This window comes from Hemitrygon akajei, unplaced genomic scaffold (assembly GCF_048418815.1).
Source record: "Hemitrygon akajei unplaced genomic scaffold, sHemAka1.3 Scf000092, whole genome shotgun sequence".
Lineage (NCBI taxonomy): Eukaryota > Metazoa > Chordata > Chondrichthyes > Myliobatiformes > Dasyatidae > Hemitrygon > Hemitrygon akajei.
In genome coordinates this window covers 2023243-2040996 of record NW_027331978.1, presented here as the reverse complement: position 1 = coordinate 2040996, position 17754 = coordinate 2023243, and the positions used below count along the sequence as shown (strand labels likewise).

The 17754-nt window shown below is 43.6% G+C and overlaps 1 non-coding gene across 1 annotated transcript; it reads right to left on the bottom strand.

Annotated features, from left to right (window-relative positions):
- Positions 1–3444: 3444 nt before the first annotated feature.
- trnae-cuc (transfer RNA glutamic acid (anticodon CUC)) lies at positions 3445–3516 on the bottom strand. Its single transcript has one exon. It is a non-coding gene; the product is annotated as a tRNA-Glu (tRNA).
- Between the last annotated feature and the right edge of the window lie 14238 nt (positions 3517–17754).

Genomic DNA, 17754 nt, shown 5'->3' with positions numbered 1-17754 from the left:
GAAAAAGAAAAGGGACGAACTGAATGAATATTTTGCTCTGTGGAAGACTCCAGCATAATGGCACCGAGAAACACGTGTCAGAGGGCACCAGTGAGAGTGGATGCTGTGACCTGCAGGAGGTGCCCGTGAAGCTGAAAGGACTGATAATAGATGTCATCGGGATCAGTTGGACGACACCCCAGGATTCTGAAAGTGGTAACTGGAGAGATTCTGTAGGCACTCCTTCACGTATCATTATATGTACAACAGCGCCATAGCAAAGAAAGCCCAGCAGAGTCTCTACTTTCTGCGAAGGCTGAGGAAAATCCATCTCCCACCCCCCATCCTCATCACATTCTATAGGGGTTTTATTGAGAGCATCCTGAGCAGCTGCATCACTGCCTGGTTCGGAAATTGCACCATCTCGGATCGCAAGACCCTGCAGCGGAGAGTGAGGTCAGCTGAAAAGATCATTGGGGTCACTCTTCCCGCCATCACGGACATTTACACTACACGCTGCATCCGCAAAGCAAACAGCATTATGAAGGACACCCTGCACCCCTCATACAAATTCTTCTCCCTCCTGCCTTCTGGGAAAAAGGTACCGGAGAATTCGGGCTCTCACGACCAGACAATGTAACAGTTTCCTCCCCCATGCTATCAGTCTCCTCAATACCCAGAACCTGGACTGACATCTTACTGCCCTATTGCTTATTTATTATTTATTGTAATGCCTGTACTGTTTTGTGTACTTCATGCAGTCCTGTGTAGGTCGGGAATCTACTTTAGTTTCTCTGTGGGTTTTTATCTGTGTTGCTTTTTACGTGGTTCAGTCTCGGTTTTGTACTGTATCATGTAACACCATGGTCCTGAAAAGAAACGTTGTCTCATTTTTACTATGTACTGCCCCAGTCGTTATGGTCGAAATGACAATAAAAGTGACTTGACTTGATATTCTGGAATAGATCCTGATGGTTGGAAAATTGCGATGTGTCACTTCACTCCGAAAGAAGGAAGTTAGGCTGAAGAAAGGAGAATATAAGAAAGGTAGTCTGACTTCAACGTGTTAAATAATTCAAAAGATTCGAAGCACATTGAAGATCAAAGACAGTTGAGGAGAAAGAGAGAAGATTTGTCAAATAGATCAGCGTGTGGTACGGTGATGCACCTTGGAAAAAAGGATAAAAAAGTCTCTGAATGGGGAAGGTTTTCTGAAATCAGAGGTCAAAGAGACCTTGTGCAATATTCCCTAAATGTTTACTTCCAGGCTTAGTCAGAGGTAAAGGAAGGCAAATGCAATTTTAACATTCGGTTCAGGAGGGGTAGAATATAAAACAACAATGTAATGTTGACATATGTCCATCATTATAAACCTGATTCTGATCCTGACCTTTATCCCCAACAGTTGAAATCTCCTTCATTTACGAGACTGACGCCAGTGTTATCCCTCCACCCTCCCGTTCCGACCCAACGGTGTTGAAACAAATTCCAAAGCTGTCCAATTTTTCTATTTGTATCGGAATGATGAATCACCTTTTCCGTTACTAGAAATAAATCAAGTACAACCCTCGCTTCAGGTGCAGTGCTACGGTGGGTGCTGAACATTGATGGAGCTGCGATGGCCGAGTGGTTAATGCGTTGGACTTGAAATCCAATGGGGATTCCCCGCGAAGGCTCGAACCCTGCTCGCAGTGCTCACACTACAGGCACCAGGGAATAGAAACCTCGCTGCCAATAAAAAATTAACACCGTGGCTGCTGACAACTACGTACCAGCCGGCAGATTTTTAGATTTTTACACCCATTGGGCAAATGTCATTTCTATTACAACTCTGATCAATCCCCTTTGGGCAGCTTAAACTCTCTGTAGTTTGGAGCTTTGTAAAACTAAAAGAATCAAATACAGAGAACGGATATTTCAGCGTCAGTGTAAAGAAGTGGACTTCGTCCTTTCGCATTAGTGGGTAACACGGTCTCTGAACGCGAAAAGCTTTCGCCGTTTCATATCACTCACTCTACAGACTCCCCATTCTCTCTTGTCTAGCGAGCGATCCAGCCTATTGCCATAGACAAATCGGTTCGCTGACCTTCCGTCAAAATCACCCTCGCCAATTGTCACTGACGCGGTGTAATGGTCCGACATCAACCAATCTAATCAAAAGGCGTGCAACATACCTTGCTCCCATTCGTGTATGCAGATGTCAATCCAACGTGTTATCCAATTGGGGAAAGGGTTTCACCCAAGAGCTGTTCCCTCCCACAGACTCTGACTGCTTCTGTCTCCCCAAAGTCCCGTCAATACTGAGCAAAACTCAGAACAATGTCCCATTATATAACATTCATATCCATATGCATCTGATCGAAGCTGGGGACGCTGTCAGGGAGTCGAAATAAAGGCGGGCGACAGAAGTTTATCTCCTCTCACCTGGGGAGCCGGTAGAAGATTTGGTGGAGGACACCGGCCGACTTTTGTCCGGCAACTGCGGTATGGGGAGGGGGGAGGATGGAGAAAAAGTCTGGGCCAGCCTGATCTTATAAAATGGCAGGGCTGGCTGAAGAGGGCTAGAGACTCGCCCTTCTTTCTGTTGACTGTCTGTTTAAAGAAAAGGAATAAACAGGCCATTCTTGGGCCTGGATGCTCCACCGTGGATATAATAGTTCGCAATCTATGTCATCAGTTTGCCTGAGGAATCATTTCCAAGCCTGAAACTGGCACAAGATTTATATCTACCGTTTGTTAATGATGCAGAATTGTACAATTTATGTTTTGCGTACTGTCTGTCTTTTCGAGCCTGCAATGACGCTGCAAGTGTTTCATTGTACCTGTCCCTCACCGTCCCTGTGCACACGGCAATAAACCCGACCGGACCTGACAATACTCACTGAGATTTGAGCAGTGATGACCCCGGGCAGATGAGTCAGGGTGGTGTCGGCAAACTGAGTGAGTAGGACCAGAGTCCAATATGGGAAATGTATGGTCACCCTGTTCTACAGAGAGACAGCATCTCTGAGTGGATTGAGGTGCAGTGAGGAGTGAAGAAGATCAAATCTACATTGTATCGATTGCAGGGTATTGTCTGTAAGACGTCGCACAGTTATTTCCAGCTTTATTGAGACTGCACCTGCGATATCTATTTTTCAAAGTCATGTTTTCATTGTCTAACAAGTGTCATACAGAACAAATAACGAATCGCTGCCGAAACAGTGTATAGCGGGTCAGGCAGCATTTGTGGCCGGAAAGAGGTAGTACACACGGTAGAAAGCAGGAGAATGGGGCTGAGAGGAAATGTCGAAGCAAACCCGATGGGCCAAACGGCCTAATTCTGCTCCTGTATTTTGTGGTTTTCTGGCGCTGAATCAAGCGGATGCTGGTTAAACACAAACAGGAATGGGGTTGTTGTGGAAGCAATGAATACACAAAATAAATTAAAATCAACACATTAATTTACAGCAGGAAATATTTTTATTCCCAGACCGGGAATCGAACCCGGGCCGCGGCGGTGAGAGCGCCGAATCCTAACCACTAGACCACCAGGGAAGCTGATGATGCGTTGCATCACAGCAACATACACTATCAAATCAAAAAAATACAAAACAAAATCAATGGATAAATAATAATAATAATGAATGAATGAATGTGATGAATATTGTCACGAATCTACTGCTCATCACTTTGCATATCTCTTGTTCACCCAATGCTTCTGGTTAAGGAACACTCTGGACTGTATGAATCGGTGGGAAACACTCGTTCTCCAGTGTCTTTATAAAGATGGTAACATTCAGATTCTCTTATGAGCCCTGGGTCATTTTTGTTTCTGTCCTCGCCTCGAAACAATTCAGTAGTCGGCCCCCGATTCCCGTGACATTGTCGCCGATACATCTGGTGTCTTGTTCCTCACCCTCCGCCTGGGTAGAGGTAGGAGAAAGAAAACCAGACGTTCAGAATGAACGAAATATGTTCTGGGGATGGAATGCTAGGCATTTTGATCGTGCTCTAACAGTGGTCGAGAGTGCGGGAGCCCCTGGTACTGAGAATGACGTGCTGATGACAAATAAGCCCAGAATTCTTTAAATAAGCCTGATAGAAACCCCGCAATGATTTGAAAGTCCTCAGGGTAGGCAGTTCCTTGCTTGCTGGTCGCGGCACTCAGTACATGGTATGCTTGCTTAACATCTCCTCTGGCGGTATGTGAAGTGCCGTCCGGATCAATGAGGAGAACCTCTCGGTAAGCAGCACCGACAGGACTCAATCATTGGATGTTGTGATTGGGGGAACAAGGGTGCGGCAAGACCGCTATGTACGGAGAGCATGAAGAGTTAGTCATGAAACAACACCGCCGTTCCACCGCCCCCCACCCCCAGCACCACAATACCTTCTTATCTTCTCCGAACGGTGGATCGAGATTCCTTCCGGCTGTTCCACCGAACTGAGCCATATCTCCATGAAACAGAGAAGACAGCAGCACCTCATTTCCCTCCGAAACTGCAATGTTGCGCTGATGTAATGCATCGTTTTCAAGTCATTGGCCTTTCGCGAAGAAGATGCCGGGTAAAGGATGCTTCATAACCCGTCGATTTAGTCTGGCTTGAAGTCTTCCGAACCGACCTCTTTTCCGGCAATGGTAATGGCTGACCTTCGCTGATCGCTGAAAGGTGCCGCACCTGCATTCCCGAGAGTCAAGTCCATCTGGTCCTTCAGCAGCTCGTTAAACTGCTGAGTAATTTAGACAGTTCAACAGTACGTTTCTTAAAGGGAAATTAGGGGTTTCACATTGCAGCTACAGTGGGTCAGCAGAAATACATCGAGACATTTTGCGAGCTGTCCGCAATACGTCGCGTGAATCACCAGTGCCATCGTGGATCCTTGGATTTATAAACAAATCTCAAAATTCCTAAAGTCTTGTCAGGTTTCCGTGTGGGAGGATGCTCGGGAAGGATCAGACGCTTGGCTTTCACAATGAGGAAGTAAATTGGATTGGCCTTTCGGTACGTTGGGGAAGCTAGAGTGTGGTAATGGAAAGTTGTCTCTCTGACTGGGGACCTGTGATGAGTGGAGTATCCCAGGGATCGTTGTTGCGTCCGTTGTTGTTTGTCATCTTTATCAATGATCTGGATAATGATGTCGCTAACTGGATCAGCAAATTTGCCGATGACAACAACATTACGGGTGTAGTTGACAACTAGGAAGAGTACCGGAGCATGAAACGGGATCTGGACCAGCTGGAAAAAATGGGTTGATAAATGTCAGATCGGAATTAACGCAGATAAGTGTTAGATGTTGCACTTGGGAGGGCCAGCCAGGGTTGGTCTGACCCAACGAGAAATAGGGCACTGAGGAGTACGATAGAACAAACGAATCTGGGAATGCAGAACCATAATTCAATGAGAGTTGCGGCACAGTTAGACAGTGTCGTAAAAACAGCTTTTCGCACATTAGCCTTCATAGATCAAAATACTGAGTACAGGAGTTGGGATGTTACGTTGCTGTGGTTTAAGGATTTATTGGGGCCCAATTTAAAATATTGTGTGCGGTTGGGCTTAACTATCTGCTGGAAAGATGCAAATAAGACTGAAAGAATGCAGAAAAAGAATTACACAGCTATTGCCGGGACTGAATGTTTTTAATTAAAAGGAAAGATTAAATATGTCAGCACTTTATTCCCGAGCGGGTAGAAGACTGAGGAGAGATTTGATAGAGGTAGTCAGCATTATGAGGCGTATAGAGAGTGTAAATGCAAGCGGGCTTTCTCTACTGATGTTGGGCGAGAATACAACTGGAGATCATGGGTGAAGGGCGAAATGTGAAATGTTTAAGGGAAACATAAGGGGAAACTTCTTCATCCAGTGGGTGGTCAGAGTGTAGACAGTGCTGCCAACACAAATGGTAATTGAGATTCCGATGTCAACGTTTAAGAGATGATTGGAGAAGTACACGGATGAGAGGGATATGGATGGCCACTGTCCGGGTGAGGACGATGGGAGTAGGCAGTTTAAATATTTCCTCACTGACTGGACGGGCTGAAGACCCTGCTTCTGTGCAGTGGTTCCCTATGGATGTCTGACTGTATATCTGGGTTAGAGCTTTAGTGTCCCACAGCACCGACCAATTTAGAAAGCCGTTGATACTGTTTTGTCCCTCTGTCCTTGCACACACTAAAGCAGGCAGACTGAGTTAATGGATGGTTACAGTAGAAGAAGATGGAAGCTTTTGAAATTGTTTATTCTGTATTCTCCAATTGCCTGAGATGCTTTTGAAGGAAGACAAGTGTGAGCCGGGATATTTGCTTTGCTCTCGCTGCGTTTTCAGTTTGTGTAGTTTTGCATGTTACATTTATTATTGATTTCAGACGGAGACACGGATTCCACACCGGCCATGTGGATTCAGGGTTAAATGGATCGAAATATGAGCGTATCTACACCCGATACGATAAAACCACGATTCAGAGGTAAATTAGCTTTAGGATAAATTGGTGTGTACTTGAATTGGGAATTTAGAATTGACATTTTGGAAGGCTGGTTCTTTTAATAAGCGCCAGAAGCTGCTGCTGAGCACTTTGAAATGCTGGTTTAAAATTGTAGGGCTCCACTGGAAAAGGTGTTTTGCAGACGTTGTAGCATTTGCCCTGTAATATGTAAATGACAGGTCAGTTCAGAAAACGCGCTGGTGCGGTCGATAGCTCAGCCATTTGCTTACGTCATCAGCCCTAATTCCATTAATTATCCGGGTGCCGCTGTGTGGTCAGATTAAAAAGATTAATTACTCAGCCCTATTTCTCGGAGTACTGTAACTGCAGACTCGCAATAGAGTTGTAAATTGTACCGAAGTTTCGACTCTCCATGCGGAACACGGCTGCCATTTGTCCTCCAGCCAGAATTTATTCTGTCTACTACATCATCTGCCTTCTGTTAGGAAACCAATTCTGAATCAGCGCAGCCAGGTTTCCCTCGATCCCATGCCTCCTGACTTTCTGAATGAGTCTACTATGGGAACTGATCAAACGCCTGACCATAATTAATGCACCCACATCGACTGTCCTCGTTCATCCGTTAGATTTATTTTCACTTTTTCAATTAAATCAATCTGGCTCATTAATGACAACATACCACGCTTTCTCTCCGTAGCCAGACTACGTTTCTCCAAATACTCATTAATTCCCTCTTTAGTAATCGTCTCCAGTAGCTTACCCACTACTGATGTAAGAATCCATGGTCTATAATTCCAAGAAGTATCCCTGTTATTTTTCGTCAACAAATGAATAACATTTTCCACGCTCCAATCTTCTAGTTCTACTTCCGTGGCCAGCGAAAACACAAATATCCTGTCCAAAAGCTCACCAATATCTGAGTTCGCCTTCCAAAATTAGCTGGACTATAACTCTTCCGGCACCCGGGAATCATCTATCATAATGTTTTCCCAAGTTTCCAGCACATCCTCTTTCTCAGCGTCGGCACGTTCGAGCATATCTGCCTTATTACGTTGTGGGCACATTGATCAATGCATTCAGTAAGGATCTTCACTGTTTCCTTGGACTCCAGACACAAGTTTTCCTCTTTTACCTCTGATTTGCCCACACTCTCCGCAGTCTCCTCCTGTTCTTCACAGTGCAACTCGTCAAGGATTTCTCAAATCCCCCTATCATTCCTTTACGTCCACTGTTATATTCCTTCCTGTCTACATTGTGACTCGCTATAGCGATAATTGATCCTTTCTTCCTGTTCTGTAAGTATCGTTCTTTCTTCCTCTTGACGTGTTGTCCAACTTTCTTGTCTCCAAGGGTTACTTTACTCTGTCAGCCTTTCCCTGCGTCACAGAGACAAGCCTATACTGAACCCCGTGTAAGTGCTCCCTAAACAATCCCCACATATCAGTTGCGCAATACCCCGAGTGCACCATTTTCCAATGTACCTTCCTAAAATCCTGCCAGCCAGCACCATAATTCGCAGAACCCCAATTAAACACACTCCATACTTTCTGGTCCTATCCCTGGGTAAGGTAAGTGGAGGGGAGTTCTGTCCTATTGTTCTGAAATGCTGACCCACGGAGAGATCTATCACCTGACCCGTTTCCTTTTCTAATATTAGATCCGGTACGGACTGTTCGCTAGTGCGCCTGTCTTCTTGTAGTGACATGAATCCTTCCTGGATACTATCAAGAAATTATGCCATAATTAAAACTTTTACACTGGGGAGATGCCAAATAACATTATGGATGTTTCAGTTACTCATGTAAATAACCTAGAAAATGTCCAAGTACCGCTTCACGATCGGTTGCTCACTTTTCGAGTTGCAGTTACTTTGTTAGAGGGCGGCTGTACAGAATACTCCAAATGGGGTGATTATGTTACTGTGTTCGTCTCACATTTTATTAACAAACGAACGCTCCACGTTGTCCTCCTTTTCTGCAGTTGCGATACTATCCCTGGTTAGCCATCGCACTCCCTTTTCAGGGGTGTCAAACTCATTTTAGGTCACGGGCCGGATTGAGCAAAATGCAGCTTCATGCGGGCCGGATCAGTCGGACGCGTGCGAAGGCAGCTTTCGTTGCCTCCGTTTTTTCAGCCTGCTCTCCTGTGTCTCAGTCTCTGCTATAACTACAAAGTGTTTCACTTTACAAATTCCGTTTCTTATGAAGAAGACTGCCGAATAAACACTAAAAACCCTGAAAACCTGTACCTGAATAAACTCAGCATTAGCCATATCATAAGCCATATGCGCTTCGATTACTGGGGCCAGCTTCAATAGTAGTTAGATATTATCTCGCGGGCCAAAGATAATTCCACCGCGGGCCGGATTTGGCCCCCGGGCCTTGAGTTTGACATATATGCTTTACATTATGTTAAACGACCCTGTCCATTTTGAAACATCTAAAACACGGAAAGCCCTGAAGCCATCCCTGCCCTTGTAACAGTCGAGTGTCTGTGATAGTTTGGAACATACTTCAACCAGTGTAATATTCACGCCAGCAGCAATGAGCGCTTGTATTGCCACCAACCTGAACTTATGATGTGGGCGATCTTCCACCAATTCTGCAATTTCCGGGCGACCAGGCACATGATTGTTTGAGTTTATGACATATTTGCCAAACCTGTTCATTGTAAAACGGTTTTATTTGAAAACTCCGCTGAATCATCAGTAGACACGGGCATTATCTACACAGCTGGCCATTTAATGTAAACACATACTTCATTCCATTCCTCAGCTCTTCTCTGAATTTCCTCTGTGTCAGTGTATAGATACAAGTATTGGTGCACATGCTGAGTGTTTGCAACATGAACCTAAATTGCTGTAGGATGTATACCGGGGAACTCAAATATCTGTCCTGGTAAAAATAGTTTTGCATTTGCCATTTCAGGGTATGGGCTACAGAGGGCATCCACAATAATATGAAATTAGCTGAAATAGAAAACAGCAAAATCATCGATTTTCTGCGATTTTCCACCTCGGCATCTTTCTGATTGTCGCTGCTGTGCCGAAGCCTTCTGCGGACTCTATTTGCCACAACGATATGTCTTACGGTTAACCCGTTAAACACCAGGATTAAGCCTATTGGTAGAAATGGTGTTAAAATACTGAGCAGTAATTGGTATCCTCTCCACACGGGTGAAGTAGCGTATTCATATGTGCCGGTGCACCGCCACGGCGTGTTGTCAATGATGACGTAAGGTTCAACGGCAAAGTATAACGGGACCCCTGTCCCGCAGCTCACTATAGCCACGGTCACCATAACCACCGTTGCTGTTCTCTCGGTGCAGTATCGCTCCCGCAGCTTTCGGCAACATATGGCGATGAAGCGATCGAAGGTAAAACTGACCGTAAACCAAACAGAACAGTCCGTCGTTACGACCCGAAAGACAAGTGTCAGAGCGCACACAGGAGTGATGAGCAGGGATCTGGAATAAATGTAGATATTGTTGGTCTGTTCCACTAAAGCAACAACGATAACCACCATCAGATCCGCTGTTGCCATTCCAACCAGGTAACGGGTGATGCATTTGGAGAGTCCGCATTTTCCACGGGAAAGGATCACAATCGCCGTTAAGTTAACTGCAAGAAATTTAGAAACATAATAGAAATACGGTCAGCTCCCTGAATGCCCCCATTCTACCGATGCTATGGTGGGTATGGTCTGTTTGGAAGTGGAAAGCGGGAATACAGTGTGTGAGGTCTCCGTCGCTGCACTCCGGCTGGAGGACAATGACGGATGTCAGTCTCAGTGGATTGGCGACCTTCCGACAGTTTTGAACAAGGCATCCAAGTTCCAGGACTCACGTACCGGTGGGCACTCGATCACTCCTGTTAGCAAAACCATTTCCATTACTAGTGGTGAAAGAACTGAAGGGATTGTTTGCAGCCGTGACAAAGTGGAATCTAAAGATACAAAGCACAAGTTATCATTTCAAGAACAGACCTACGTGTCGAAAATAGACTGGACCGTCATTTAAATAAGCTGCCACGTTGTTATAAGTCGAAGTGTCTGCACTGATAGAGACACGGACCTTGAAAAGCAGTGACCAGCATCACTTCCGAAAACCCAACGAGGTGAAATTATGAAACAGTGACAATATCGGGACCAACTTAATTGAGAAAAGAAGAAAACTCTGCGATCAAAGTATGGAAAATAGAAATAAAACCATTAGATGCCTGAGTCCTCCATTTTCAGCCGAGGGTAGCATCTGTGCTCAGTAACAGTGCGGATACCGCAGCAGAGTAACGACGACACCATACAAAAAGTAACCAGCTCCGGCATCTTACCGGGGACACCAACCGCTACAAGTGTGGGATAGAAAATGGCCGCAATGTAGTAAATCGCCGGATATCCCATATTCCGTCAGAAGCAGCGTTCAGTTGTACGGAGCGTTTCAGCTGCTCAGATGGACTGGTGATCGGTTAACAGACTTTTATTGAGCAGAGAACAATTCCACTGAGGCAATTAGCGTGGCTAATACGTCAGGGACATTAGTGAAAACCAACTGCACAAACACTTATCTTAAACTATTTATACTCACTCTGTCCCCGTGTCATGAATTTGACTCCTCAATAGAGTCCATTACTGTAAAACAAAATAGAATGTGCCTTTTTCCATGTTATTTTGCATGATACCTGGCTTCAGCTATTTAAATGGCATTTTTTATATCATTATTGCTTTAAAACAGGCATTCATCTTGAAGTTGATTTATTTTGTAATATTTGACCGTGCACATTCGCTTCTGAAATTGAGTGAAGGAGTTTGTTCTGGCGGGCGAAATGAACAACACTTCCTTATTAAAGGGGAACATTCCTTTGTTCTTTTCTTTCGTTCGTTCCAGTCATTTCGGTCTGTTTGTGTGTTGGAAATCACAGTTACAGCTGACATAAAATAAAATACACTGCACGTATACCTGCAAACACTGTAAAGATCCACAGCGATATTCCAGAGACCTGTGATCAAAAGGGGAGTGTGTCCTCGGGAAATTAGCGAGGGCTGTGGACAGTTTGAAGAGCAATGTTTTCCAGCGCACACATGGGTCGTTTGGTAGGAACCTGATCTCTGCCAGTGAATGACTTGATCACCTCACACCCGTGACGTGCCATGCAGTCGATTTAACCTTAAAGATATTCTCAAACCTGCCGCTATTCTCCCGCAAATTTTCCATCCATTCTCTGTTTCAGTAAATACAGTAAGTAAAATCTATGGACAATCCGCAGGTTTTCAGGCTGTTCTGTCATTTTCCACGAAGTTGTATTTTTTTCTCCTGATTTACTGTCAGGTATATTGCCTTTCGAGCGTCACTATGATTATATGCAGAACAGCAGATGTGGTCAAGCTCCCTGTCAATCACACTTCCTTCTGCAGTGCACCGCTCCGTGGCGGTTGTGATACTCGTAGCGATGAGCAGCCCTCGACTTATTGGAGAGAGTTTCATCACTCCGTTTCCATTGCTGAACTCGTACTAATGTGCGGCCCTCGATTGGCTCAAGAAAGTATCACCTGTCCCTTCAAATTCTTCCTCCCAAAATGGATCACTCCGTAACCTTCCGGGTTGAACTCCATCTGTAACTACTCAGCGCTGCTCTGCGTCCTGTCACTGTCCTGTTGTAATCTGTGACAACCTTCTATACTATCCATAATCCCACCAACTTTCACATCACTGGAAATACAATAAACCATCCTTCCACATAAAAACACAAAAAAAAAACCCTGGGTCTCAGACAGATCTCTTCAGGACACCTGTCACCAACATCCAGAGAGAAAACGCTCCATCCACAATTATCCTCTGCCTTCTGTGGGCGTCATTTCTGAATCTGGCAGCTAATTTTCCATGGATACGAAACCTTCTGACGTTATAGATGGTCCTACCATGACTAACCTTAACGCCTTGTTAAAATCCGTTCATATCATATCAATTATCTCCCACTTTATTTCCAGAAGACCACACAACAAACACGTTCTCCCATCTGTTTCTCTCTTCCATTGACTCCACCTTAGCTCGGTCGAGTGCAAAGATGTGACCTATCCTCATCCTACGGGAGCAAACTGGAAGTAGGTGCCCAAGTCACTGAGGGGGCAACTGCTCCTTCATCCCCATCACCGTCGATTGCCTGAAACATAAATCTAAGAGGATCACTCATCTCGGTCCATAGCATCCAATTGGCAATAGGTTTTCTGGAACTCAGCTACGAGAGGACTTTGACTATCTCCAAGGGGTTTGAGGTCGTTAACATGATACCATCCCAACTTATTTGTAGCAGTCTGAATTCGATATACTGATCTACCGGTTCTGTCAGCGATATCATATGTCCCTACAAATCGCGAAGCTGTAAAGTGGCTTGGCTGATTTAGAAACATGATAACCTTCTGTCCTATTTCCAACACCCGCGGTTTTGTTCGCACCTCGAAATAAGCTTTGCTCTTCTGTTTCTTCCGTCTCCTGTTATAGGTGGCAGCAGAATGGGCCTCCTGAATAGAGTCAATTAATTGCTGCTTGCATTTGTTCTACCCAATGCCACCACACTCGGCTGATGATAAATCTAGCCTAAACAAGGATTCTAACCCTTTCATTCTAACTAACATTGTCCTTAACGTTGTGTTCATCCATTCAGCAATTGCACTGTATTGTGGTCGATAAGCGATACCAACTGTGTTTTCTCCCAAACAGTTTCATTACATTTTGTATCACATGTGCGGTGCAGCGGCGACCATGACTGATTCTAAAGTGCTTGTCAATCGCCATCGGGTAAAAACTCTTTCAAAAACAAAATCGTGGCTGAAACGTCAGCGGTTTTCATTATCTATTTGGGAAAGCCTCTATCCACTTTGAATCGGGCGAGTGCAAAGATGTGACCTATCCTCATCCTCAGGGTACAAACGGGAAGTGGTTGCCCAACTCATTGAAGAAGCAACTGCTCCTTCATCCACGTCATCGTCGAAACATAAATCTAAGAGGATCATCTTATCTCGGTCCAGGGCACCCCATTGGCAATATATTTTCTGGAACTCAGCTACTAGAGGACAATGACTATCTCTAAAGGTTTGAGTTTATTGATATGATACCAACCCAACTTGCTTGGAGCATTCTGAATTCGATATACTGATGGACTGACTCTGTGCCGACAAATCTGGAAGGTGTAAAGGGTCTCGGCTGATGTAGTGACATCATAACCTTCAGTCCTATTTTAAACGCCCGCGGTTTTGCTCGCACCTCGAAACAAGCTTCGCTCTGCCGCTTCCTCCGTCACGTACTATGGGCGGCATCATAATGGGCCTCCTTAATAGAGTCAATTAATTGCTGCTTGCATTCGTCCTTTTCAGTGCCATCATACTCGGCCTGTGATAAATCTAGCCAAGAAAGAATACGAACACTTCCATGTTTTTTCTCCCAATTGTCAACTTAAAACGTATAAATGCAGGAGAGAATGCTTTTGTGGTGAACACTATCATAAGAACATAGAGTAAGACAGTGACCCATGAGCCGTTTAGTCATTTTGGGCAACATTGTTGTTAAAGTCCAGTTCATCCGTTCAACAATCGCACTGCATTGTGGTCGATAGGGGATATGGAATCTCTATTTTACCCCCAAACAGTTTCATTAGATATTGTATCACCTGTACAGTGTAGCGGGGACCGTGATCTGATTCTAGAGTCCTTGGCAATGCCCAACGGGTAAAGACGGGTAAATCTTGGCTGTGACGTCAACACATTTCATTGTCTAGTTGTGGAAGCCTCTCTCCACTTGGTGACCGCATCCACTATCTCGAGGATATATTTCAGTCCTCCAGGGGATGGATGCGAATATCCAACAAAATAAACCTGCAAATCCACACGTGGTCATTCTGCGGGACGTGTCTTAAAACTGCTTCTCAAGCCGATTTATCTGGGTTAGATCAACATAGATAAAACCCAATTACTTTCATATTGCTATAGCCCACCAAGAGAAAGTAAAATTCGATACCCTGGGCATGGCACACAAAGTCTTTCAAATATTTGGGCATTATTATGCCAAAAGATTTGGCAAAATGATCACAATGTAACTATCAGGCTTTATATAAAAAGGAAAAATAAGGAAGATGTGGCAAGATGCAGCCTGATTCCTTTTCTTAGTCTCAGTTCAAGGATTGAGTCTATTAAAATGAATATACTGCCCAGACTGTTATATCTCTTTCAGACCCTACAAATAGTGATTAATCAAAATCAATTCAATGAATGGAACAAGACGCTATGAAGGTATATTTGGCAGGGTAAACGGCCTAGAGCTCGTCTCAAAACTTTGCAATTAGCATAGGAAAAGGGGGGGTGGGGCTTGCCTTCTCTTAGAGGTTATTATTTTGCAGCACAGTTGAGAGCTGTGATATGTTGGTGCAACTCATCATCTGACGCTCAGAGGAAAATCATGGAGGAGCGGGTACTTCCCATTCCCCATACAAGCAATTTTGGCTGATAACAACCTGCAAAGGTACGTAAATACTATTGATAACCCATGGATGAAATTGACTCTTAAAATATGGAAAACAGCTATAAAAGAATATAATCTAGAGGGAGATATTGCAATTCTTAACTGGTGTGCCTATGACTTGGATTTTACACCGAATAAACTGAATGCTAGATTTAAGGACTGGACAGCTAAAGGAATAACAGTTCTTTGCAACATAATGAAAGAAGGAACACTGTTCACTTTTGAAATGCTTAATGAGTAATACATTAGAAAAACAAGATTTTTATCGGTATTTACCGATGCGACAATATGTTAATAAGACGCTTAAAAATGTAACCATGCTTGACTGAACTCTTTAGAAAAGCATATAATTCAGATAGTTGTAGTAGAATCATTTCAAGCATGTGTAAGGGGTTGTTAAATCTCAAAACACATTTGACTTCATACGTTAAAACAAACTGGGAGAAGGAAGGAGGGATAATTATATCTGAGGAAGAATAGACAACAATATGGAGGTATCAATGGAAGTGTACCAGTTCACAGAAATGTAGGGAGTTCGGATGGAAAAACTTGATAAGATATTTTATTACACCCTCTCAGAAATACCATTATGATAGTAACCTCCCTGTTTGCTGGAGAAATTGTGAAAATCAAAATGCAAATCATTATCATATTTTTTGGCACTGCCCCGTTATCAAAGACTATTGGAGGGGGATACACGATGCCCTACAAGACATCTTTAAATGTGAAATACCCTTAGAGAGTAAGACTATATATTTTCTGTACATAGCGGAAGAATGGTTGAAAAGAGATAAATATTTAATGAATATACTGTTGGTGGCTGGTTAAAAAGACTCTTGCTAGGAAATGGTTATCACAGGAGAGCCCAACTTTAAATGCATGGATGGAAATTACAATGGACATTTACAAAATGGAGAAGAGAACAGCATCTGTTAATCATAAGCTGGAACAGTTTGATTCATACTGGGATAAATGGCTTAACTATATAATGCCTCATAGTCCTGATTTTATTCTCACAAATCAATGAATCTGTTGTAAAAAAAAATGATGACGCCCTACTTATACATAGTTCGTTCCTTTTGCTTATTTTCTTTTCTTTCCACTCTTTTCTATAAGTGTATACCTTAGATCAAGTCATCAAGTCAAGTCAAGTCAAGTCAACTTTTATTGTCATTTCGACCATAACTGCTGTAACAGTGCATAGAAAAAATGAGACAACGTTTTTCAGGACCATGGTTTACATGACACAGTATAAAAAACTAGATTGAACTACGTAATAAAAAAAACACACAGAAAGCTATACTAGATTACAGACCTACACTGGACTGCATAAAGTTAAAAAAAAAACAGCATTACAATAAATAATAAACAGGACAGTAGGGCAAGGTGTCAATCCAGGCTTCGGTTATTGAGGAGTCTGATAGTTTGGGGGAAGAAACTGTTATATAGTCTGGTCGTGAGAGCCCGAATGCTTCGGAGCCTTTTCCCAGATGGCAGGAGGGAGAAGAGATTGTATGCGGGGTGCACTGTCCATTCATAATGCTGTTTCCTTTTCAGATGCAGCGTGTAGATAAATACTTTGTGGAGATTTGTGATATATATGATTATATGGTATATATGTACAATGTCTGAAATACATCTTACGGAAATGTTTGTTTAATGATGAACCAATAAAAAATAAATTACAAATCAAACAATTCTTACAATAATATTGTACATCTTCTCGCGATTTCGACCTCCAACACAGATTTTTCAACTGTTCCGTAATTCTGCCTGCTCCTTGATACCCACAAATGTAATGGTGACAATCCATCACCTAGTTTCTTTCACATTCTGGCACAAAAAAATACCATTATTAAGTACAATCCGATTCCGTGCCTATATCCCTCGATATTTGTCAAACGCTTCAGAATCCTCGCCTCTTTGTAGCTTTGCTAACTCCTGACCCTGTTAATGAGTCATGACTAAGTCTATATCTGTACAGTTTTCTGGTTTCTCTGTCATCCCTACCTCTACATCTGGATTCCCTTTCACCATACAGCTTGATTCTAGTTTGGCGACCTCACCAGCCTTCCTGCTCCCTTCCGGGGAAGTCTGTAACTGAGCCTTCACCTTTCAGTTTAATCGATAAGTGTTTCCACTTCCCTTCTCAAATATTTGCTTCAACATGGGAGCTGATGGTACTGGTTTGTCATCTTTTGAGATATAACCTCTAGATTCCCATAACGGTAAATATTCATCCAAAGCACATGAGTATGCAGTGAATAAAGGGAGATGGGTCAGGTGCAGTCATCAGAGTTTAATCTCATTCGAGTTGTTGTTCAGCGCAGAAGTAGTGAGTCAAAGGGCTTGTTCCCGTGCTGTACTGTTCCCAGGATCCCATCATCTCCAGCTGATGTGTTCACATTGTAAAATCAATTTATTAATTGTCATCTCTCCATTCTCCTCCATTCATCTCATTCTTCAGCACTGTGTCATATAGGACACGGTGCCTTGCAACACAGGAGCCATCGCTTCCTTCCATCCTGTCCCAAACGGGCGGAACAGACCCGTCTGAGCTGTGACGTAACCAGTAACGTCAAATTCCCAGTAGGTCATCAATGAACCGGGTGCTGCAATGTGGAACTTGGATCATTCGAAAGGTGGAAGTTGACTTTCCCTCGCATTCCTATTCACAAACTCTCTCAGTGCTGCACAGAACAACGGAGACACAATTTTATCAATGGAAAATGCAAGACATATTGCAGACAAGTCTGAAGTTATCAAGTCTTATGCAAAACCTCCATCATCCACCCTGGTGCATTCAAACGACAGCAGACCCGAGAAAGATACAGTCGTGTTAGATT